This window comes from Rhipicephalus microplus, chromosome 6, assembly GCF_043290135.1.
Source record: "Rhipicephalus microplus isolate Deutch F79 chromosome 6, USDA_Rmic, whole genome shotgun sequence".
In the NCBI taxonomy this organism is placed as follows: domain Eukaryota; kingdom Metazoa; phylum Arthropoda; class Arachnida; order Ixodida; family Ixodidae; genus Rhipicephalus; species Rhipicephalus microplus.
This window is the reverse complement of record NC_134705.1, coordinates 82,371,730-82,380,154: the sequence shown is the minus strand read 5'-3', so window position 1 is coordinate 82,380,154 and position 8,425 is coordinate 82,371,730. Positions and strand designations below refer to the sequence as shown.

At 48.5% G+C, this 8,425-nt stretch overlaps 1 pseudogene; it reads right to left on the bottom strand.

The window, feature by feature from the left end:
• Positions 1-7,900: 7,900 nt before the first annotated feature.
• On the bottom strand, positions 7,901-8,079 carry LOC119168765 (U2 spliceosomal RNA; annotated as a pseudogene).
• Positions 8,080-8,425: the final 346 nt, after the last annotated feature.

The following is an 8,425-nucleotide window of genomic DNA, read 5'->3' as shown; positions in this document are numbered from 1 at the left end:
AAGTGATGATCTCTTTTTTCTTTTTTCCAGAAAGAACAGGAACGTGAGTACGCAGCATGATTACCGCCACAGTTCACTCAGTGTGCAGGTGCTTCGCAGTTGTCGGACGCATGGCCCACGACTCCACACAGAGCACAGGTTTTCCGGCCACGACAGCTTTGCGACAGCTTTGCGTGGCCATATCTCTGACATTGGAAGCAACGGCGGGGGTTGGGAATATATGGTCTCACGGATGTCTTTGTGTACCCAGTCTGAATAGTTTCCGGCGAATCGCTCGAAGCAAAGGTCAGTACTAAGTGTTTGGTTGGGATTTTCTTTTGATCTCTTCTGATCTTAATACGCTGTACGTTTGTCACGTTCTGGCTCTTCCATCTTCCAGAAGTTCAGCTTCCGCCAGCTCAAGCAAATCTACGTCCGATACGACCCCGCGAGATGAGTTCATGTACCTGTGTGGCGTAATACTGATGGGTGTGTCTCCAAACGTTGTGATGGTGTTCAGTTTATCGAATTGGTCTTTGTCACGTATTTCAAGGAGTAGATCTCCACTGGCCATTTTGGTAACCTTGTACTCGGCACCGAGAGTTTCGGTTAAGCATCTAGAAACTACGAAGGGGGATACAGTTCTGGCTTGCTTGTTAGTTTTTTCGCAGTGTATAACGTGGAAATGAGGAAACATTTGTCTTGGCCGGATGAAAAAATTGATGTCTTCGGTGCGTACCCGCTTTGAGGAGGCACGATCACTGAGTGAAGGGAATGCTTTCTGCATGCTAATTGTATGTTGTTCAGCAGCGTTGGTGGCCACCCACCACGGAGCCCAACGAGGGGACGCTACAAGTTTGCGGATGCTGAAACCTGCAGACGCCAGCCGTACAACGCCACTATAACCCAATGCGCCTAGACCAAGGTAGGCTATTTGCACAGGGTTAACCCTTGCCGCCAGGAAAATTGGAAGTAAACAGAAGAGAGAAGTAGACAGGAAAGCAAAAAAAGTAAGAAAGACGAAGATGTAGGGAGAGAGAGATAGGAAAAGGCGACTGCCGATTTCCCCTGAGTGGGTCAGCCCAGGGGTGCCGTCTACGTGAAGCTGGGCCATAGGGGTGTGTTACCTCTGCCGGGGGGCCTTAAAGGTCCAATCACCCGGCGTCGGCTCAGCCCCCAGGATCCCATTTTCCCCAGACACGGCAAAGCCACGCACGGTTAGGCGTGGGAGGGAGTAGAAACTCCCCCGTTAGCTCGGGTCCGTGGTGTCGCTACACACCAAACGCCTACTTGCGCAGGCGCCCCTGCGGGGGCCTATTACAGGTTATCACGACAGATCATACAACTCCCCCTTAACCCTGCAGGAAATTAACAGAGTGCTTTCTCAAGGTAAAAAAAAACAGCACCTGGCCCAGACAAAATACGTTACCAAATGCTCGCCCATTTGTCCCAGGAAGCGGGGGAGGCATTGCTTCACTTCTTTAACGCTATTTGGATCACTGGCAGAATGCCAACAGAGTGAAAAAATCCATTATAATTCCAGTTCTCAAAGCCGGAAAAAAACCCTACATTACCAACAGGCTACAGGCCCATAGCACTTACAAGTTGTATGGCGAAATCCTTCGAAAGCGTTATTAATATTAGGCTAACATACATCCTAGAAACCGATAACTTGATAGATGTTCACCAATGTGGTTACAAGAAAGGATGTTCCACCACCGATCACCTCGTTCGCCTTGAACATACAGTACGAGAAGCATTCCTGTACAAGCAGCACTGCTTAGCAGTATTTTTCGATCTTGAAAAGGCATACGACACAACGTGGAAGTACGGTATCTTACGAGACCTGGCAGATCTTGGAATTCGCGGAAGGATGCTCAACTGCTTGTCCGACTTCCTATCGAACCGAACTTTTCAGGTTCGTTTGGGCACCACACTTTCAGGAACTTTTACTCAAGAGAACAGTGTGCCTCAGGGCTGTGTCTTAAGCACGACTCTCTTTGTCGTCAAAATGAACTCTTTGAACCAGGTCATACCATATACTCTTATCCACTCACTTTATGTGGATGATCTCCAAATAGCGTGCCGGTCATCTAACATGGCGACGTGCGAGTGGCAGATTCAAATAGCACTAAACAAGCTAACACAATGGGCTAACAAAAATGGCTTCCGGTTTTCTGAGGAAAAGACAGTTGCTGTAGCGTTCTCCCAGAAACGAGGCTTACAACCAGACCCCGTACTGAAAATACACAAAACAGTATTGCCAATAAAGCAAGAACAGAAGTTTCTGGGGGTCGTATTTGATAAGAAGCTCAATTCTCTTCCACACATTAATAATCTCAAGGTGAAATCCAACAGCGCCCTCAATGTCCTCAAAGTCTTGTCTCGAAAGCAGTGGGGTTCCGACCGTAAGTGCCTCCTGCTCATCTACCGCTCTTTAGTACGCAGCCAATTAGACTACGGTAGTATAATCTACAGTTCAGCAAGAGACTCGTACCTTAAGCGCCTAGACCCTGTCCATAACAAAGGGTTACGCCTCGCAACAGGTGCCTATCGAACCTCACCTATTTCGAGCTTATACGCCGAAAGTAACGAACCATCCTTGGAATATAGGAGAACGAAACTAATGCTCACGTATGTCCTTAGGGTTCGTTCTTCACCAGATCATATATGCCACAGTATTGTCACACGCTGTGACCTACGACAACACCACGCCAACAAACCAAATGTAATTAAGCCACTAATACTAAGATTTGAAGAAAAATTTCAGGCCCTGAATATTCCTAACGAAGCACTCTCCATTGCCAGAAGGCCACCCAGTTTGACCCCATGGAGTGATTTCTCCAAATTCTTGGATTTTTCACTCACACATATAAAAAAAACACCCCACGTGAACATATAATACAAGAATTCCTTACAGTACAACAAACGTACAACACTTACGAAGAATTTTATACTGATGGTTCGAAGACATCTGCTTATGTCGGAAGCAGTGTGGCAGGAGCAACACACGAGCAAATAACTAGACTACCGCAGTTCGTATCCATCTACACCGCTGAGTGCTATGCGTTATGGATGGCAGTACGATACTTAATAAGCTCAAAACATAAAAAAGCCGTAATATTTACAGACTCGTTAAGCGCGCTGAAAAGTCTCAATTATAAATCTCAGTATGAGCCATTCATAGGCGATATTTTAAATATGCTATCCCACACACCTGATGACCACACCATACGCCTCTGTTGGGTCCCGAGTCATGTCGGGATCCCAGGCAATGAAAGGGCACACCAACTAGCTGCAACAGCAAAAGAGATGCGTGAGTCAAAAACCAACATACCTGCCAGAGATGGGATACAAGCTGTTCGCCGGGCCACCACCTTTCACTGGCAGCAGGAATGGAAATTACAACAAAACAACAAACTTCACCTAATTAAACCTGTTCTTGGTGAATGGAAGACCTGTCTTCATCAAGCGCGTTTTATCGAAGTAGTTATATGTCGACTACGAATAGGTCACACGCACATCACACATAATTACCTATTGGCAGGCGAAGAAGCCCCAACATGCGATAAGTGTCAGGAGCAACTAAATGTAATGCACATTTTAATAGCTTGCCCACATATGGAAACATTAAGAGAAAAACATTTCCGTATGTTTTACAGGTTAAATATTCCCTTTCATCCAATGCTACTCTTGGGCGATGACGCCCTAATACCTATAGCTGATGTGATCAGCTTTTTAAATGAAGCACAAATTCTGAACAAGGTCTAACTACACTAAACCATGCTACCGCTAGACATGGCAAAACTTGACGGATGTGACTCGTAGCACAGCCTCTTCGGAGAGGCATCTGCTGCAGCTCGAATTTACAACGAAGCACTTGCCTCCCTGCCCTTAGGTATAAGGACACGGGTATGGTATTAGTGCTATGTAAAAGCCGTTACGGTTTAACATAACCTCATGCACCAACCATACACATTGACCACCCCGAGCATCACACACATAATCTTAGAAGAGATATATACTTCACGCGTTTACGGAGCCAATCCTTTTAGGCCTTTATACAGCCACGCTTCACCGCTCATCATATTCATATGTCACCGCCATAAAGACATTTCAGCGTCATTGTCATAGCCCTGTTTGCTGTAAGTATTCTCACCATGAGTCTGGCGCAGCATAGCTTTAGTTGCTCTTGCGCCACAAAACCCAACATAACTAACTAACTAACCTTCTCAGTGCTAGCTCATTGGTTGGCTTCCTGCGTATTAGTTTCTGTCATTCCTTCTTCAAGTCCAGGCGAATTCGAGACCGCACCATTCTATGGTCACTGCATCGTACCTTGCCAATCACTTCCACATCCTGCACGATGCCTGGGTGGGCACTCATTATAAAGTCTATTTCGTTCTTATTTTCGCCATTAGGGCTCCTTCATGTCCACTTGCGGTTTTTTTGTTTTCGGTAGCAGGTATTCAATATCCGTAAATTATTGCGTTCTGCGAATTCTACTAGTAGCGCTCCTCTGGCGTTCCTAGTACCAATGCCATAATCTTCTACTGCCTGGTTTCCAGCCTGCTTCTTTCCTATCTTTGCATTAAAGTCGCCTATCACTATAGTATGCTGTGTTTTTACCTTACTCATTGCCGATTCCACGTCTTCATAGAAGCTTTAAACTGAAGCGTCATCATGGCTGGATGTAGGCGCGCAAGCCTGTACTACCTTCAACTTGTATTTTTATTCAGTTTAATTACGATACCTACCATTCTTTCATTAATGCTATAGTATTCCTCTATGTTGGCAGCTATGTTTCTGTGAATTAGGAACCCCACTCCCAGTTCTCTTCTGTCTGCGAAGCCCCGATGGCAAAGGACGTGCCCAATCTGTAGCACCGTGTAGGCCTCATTTGTCCTCCTAACCTCACTGAGCCCTATTATATCCCATTTAACACCCTCTAGCTCCTCGATTAGTACAGCTAGACTTCCCTCACTAGATAAGGTTCTAACGTTAAACGTTGCCAAGTTCAGGTTCCAATGGCGGCCTGTCCGGATCCAGAGATTCTTAGCACCCTCTGCTGCGTTGCAGAACTGACCACCGCCGTGGTCAGTTGCTTCGCAGCTGCTGGGGACTGAGGGCCGTGAGTTATTTGACGTATGCATGCGGGAGGTAGTGGCCAGATACTGCACCAGGGTGGCCAATCCTTCTCTGGTGAGGGAGTGCGTTCCCGGCGCTGGTTACCAGTGAGGCCGCACCCCAGGCCTCTTAATGCAGTTCCACCATCACGCGGATTTTTTTAATCCGGTTGGGAACTGCGCGGCACCGGGATTTGAACCACGGACCTCTTGCATGCGAGGCGGATGCTCTAACCACCACGCCATCGCCACGGGCAAGCAGTACTGCACACTTAATAGGAGGCGTGATCATTTTTCGCAGTTTAATACGGACAGCAGCGCTCATGACTGAAATTTGTGCGCCAGTGCCTATGAGGGCTGTAACGGTAACGTCATCTATCAAAAGGTCCAAAATATTGCGGCGTGTAAGAATCGTCAACAGAGAATTTGCAGAAAGGGTCGTGATTGCAGCGTCACCTCCGGGAGCTGCATGGTCTAGTTTCCCGAGGTTGAGAGCCCAGGTCGTGCAGGGGACCTATATCGAGAAACAATCGGCGAGAGAGATCGGCGGCCTTGGGGTGATGATGACCGGCTGAACCTTCGGCCCTGAACGTTTGGAAGAGCAGGCTGTGGATCGTACGGAGTAGAAAACCGGCGAGAGTTGCTTCCAAAGCGACGCCATGTCCCAGTGTTTCAAGATGAATTGGATGTCCAACGATTGCGAGAGTAACGCACAATGTGGCCGGTGCGAGATCAGTGAAAGCAGATCGGTCTATCATCCGACGTTCTTAATTCAGCGGGGTTCCGTAAGCGGGAAGGGTAGCGTGAAGGGTACACCAGAATCTGGTTAACAGAAGACGAGTTCTTGGTAGTGCGAACAGCACAAACAGGTGCGATGACGAGATTTGCTATTTCTTGGCGAACGAAGGCTTGGATGAGAGAGACGGTGGATGCGTTGTCTTAAGGACCGTCAGAGGCGATGGCTGCAGGAGCCATTGCTTCGAGTTCGCGGCGAACGATTCGGGTGACATTTTCGAACGATATAGCTTGCGTGATATTGGGGCTGTATTCGCAGGTCGAAGGGGCTGCAGTATTAGGCAGACGCACAAAGTGGTAAATTATGCGACGGTTTTTGGCGTGCTCGAAGCGCTGACAATCCTCAACAACCGTGTCGACGGTGGCGCAATCTGTAACGATCAACAGATTGAAGGTGTCATCGGCAATTCCCTTTATTATGTGAGCGATTTTGTCAGCTTCGCTCATGTTCTCGTTCATCTTTCGACGTAGGCCCAATACGTCCTGTATGCAAGATACATACGATTCCATCGATGTCTGCACCCGACATTCCAGGTCGTCTTTCCTCGCAGCCTGCTGTCGCCCAAATGGCCTGCTGAAGAACTCGACAAGCTCCAGTTTGCAAATGTCCCAGCTGGTCAACTCCGACTCATGCGTCTCATACCAGGTGAGCGCCGTATCCCGCAAGAAAAATACAACGTTGGCCAGCATCAACGTAGGGTCCCCCCTATAGTATTCGCTCACACGCTCGTACAATGCGACCCAATCTTCAACATTCACCTTGTCCTTGCCTGCGCCTGAGAAAGTTGCGGGGTCTCGTGGAGGCAGGAAAATCAGAGGAGGCAGCTGCTGCTGGTGCTGCTGCTGCTGCTACTGCTGCGGCTGCTGGTGCTGCTGCTGCCGCTGCTGCTGCTACTGCTGCGGCTGCTATTGCTACTGCTGCGGCTGCTGTTGCTCTTGTGGGTGGGCCTGTTGAGCCATTGCAGGAAAATGAAGGTGGCGACCACTCCAAAGTTCCGTGTTCGTTTGCCGGGAAAGCCAGGTAGGCGTACCCAGCCCCTCACCAATAATCTTACAAGGAAACGTATATTTGCAGATATTTACGACGTTTATACGCGACGACAATGCCTGGCACACTGATGGGCTGGGACCACTCTCTATTTACTTCGTAGTCTTTTCTTTCAGGCAGAGACCCTCTACCACGTTGTGCCCCAATCCCACTACTGCCTTGTGGCACAATGCTCGAGATTATGTCCTGATGTGTAGCGTGTGATCAACAAGGCGATGGCCGAAGGCGCCAGCGAGGTAACTAACCGCATGGCAACGAATTGCAGCTACCGCTGGCGGAAGCTGGGACCCAGGTCGTTGGACACAAGAAGAGCACACGGACGCGTGCACGTCGGTGCTTTGCCATTCCACCGCGCTGCAGGCGCGTGCGGAGTGCATCCTCTGCTGTTTCTCGCGACTTTATTTTGTGATGGGGAACAGTACAGGCGAAGACATCGTGAGAGCAGACGCCCTCAGATTAACACGCCTCGTGAAGGCGTGAAATAAAAATATCTTCGCTTCTCACTGACTGTAAAGAGAAACACCAACACGCAACAGAAGCTGTTTATTTTTTTTTCTGAAATGCGGAAACAGCAAAAATGGAAATGGCTAAATAAAGCTGTTTTGTCAGATACACACTTTTAGATTTCTTTTGAAACAGTTATAACAAACTACTCATTATATTAAATAAATGGTATTAGAAAAAAATTGCAGTATGTATGCGTTAACACAAAAAAGGGGGCTCCCGAATATACCTTTTCCACACAAATATTTACTTTTCCAAAGCAATTGCAAGTGGGAACAGAGCTAACGCACTTCCACACACGACCGATAGGCAGCGAATACCGCGTCATCTAGGTCGGCGTGACATCAAGGCTTCGGATAGTCGCCGCACCAACCGTTTACCCCAATATCCTTGGTGAATCCAGACACGTAGTTTTTATTGAGAATAGTGTTGTACTCATTCTCGCAGGGGTGAGTGGGCTGATCACGGAGATAATGCAATACCGGGCCGACCCGTGGTGGAGTTGAAGCAAGCTTCAAGCACTGCGCCGCATTCCAAAAACATCATTATCTTGGATACAAATAAAATCCGTATCACATATTAAGCTAATAAGAAAAGGGAGGGGTTATCAAAAGAGGCAACGAATAGACGGAATGGTAGTCTCGGCCTTGCTGGCGCGGCCAAAGGCCGCCCAGACCTTACGTGACCAAAGGGCCTGAGCCCAAGGGTGCAGCGCCCTACCGGCTGCCCCAGCGTCCACCCTTCCTCGCCTAAGGGCTTGGCCAGTCGCAATGGCTTAGAGCCAGGGAGGAGCTGCCTTGGCAGAGGCCGACAGAGCAGGGGCTGAGAGGCGCATCCACCAAGGGTCCGGGAACCGTGACCTTTGTCGGGAATGTCCTCTTGGGTGACCATCCGCCAGCTAAGCAAGTGGCCCCTTGAATACATAGGTCAATACAGCAGTGTAGCGGGGCGAGCCTTTAACTTAGCGCGGGGC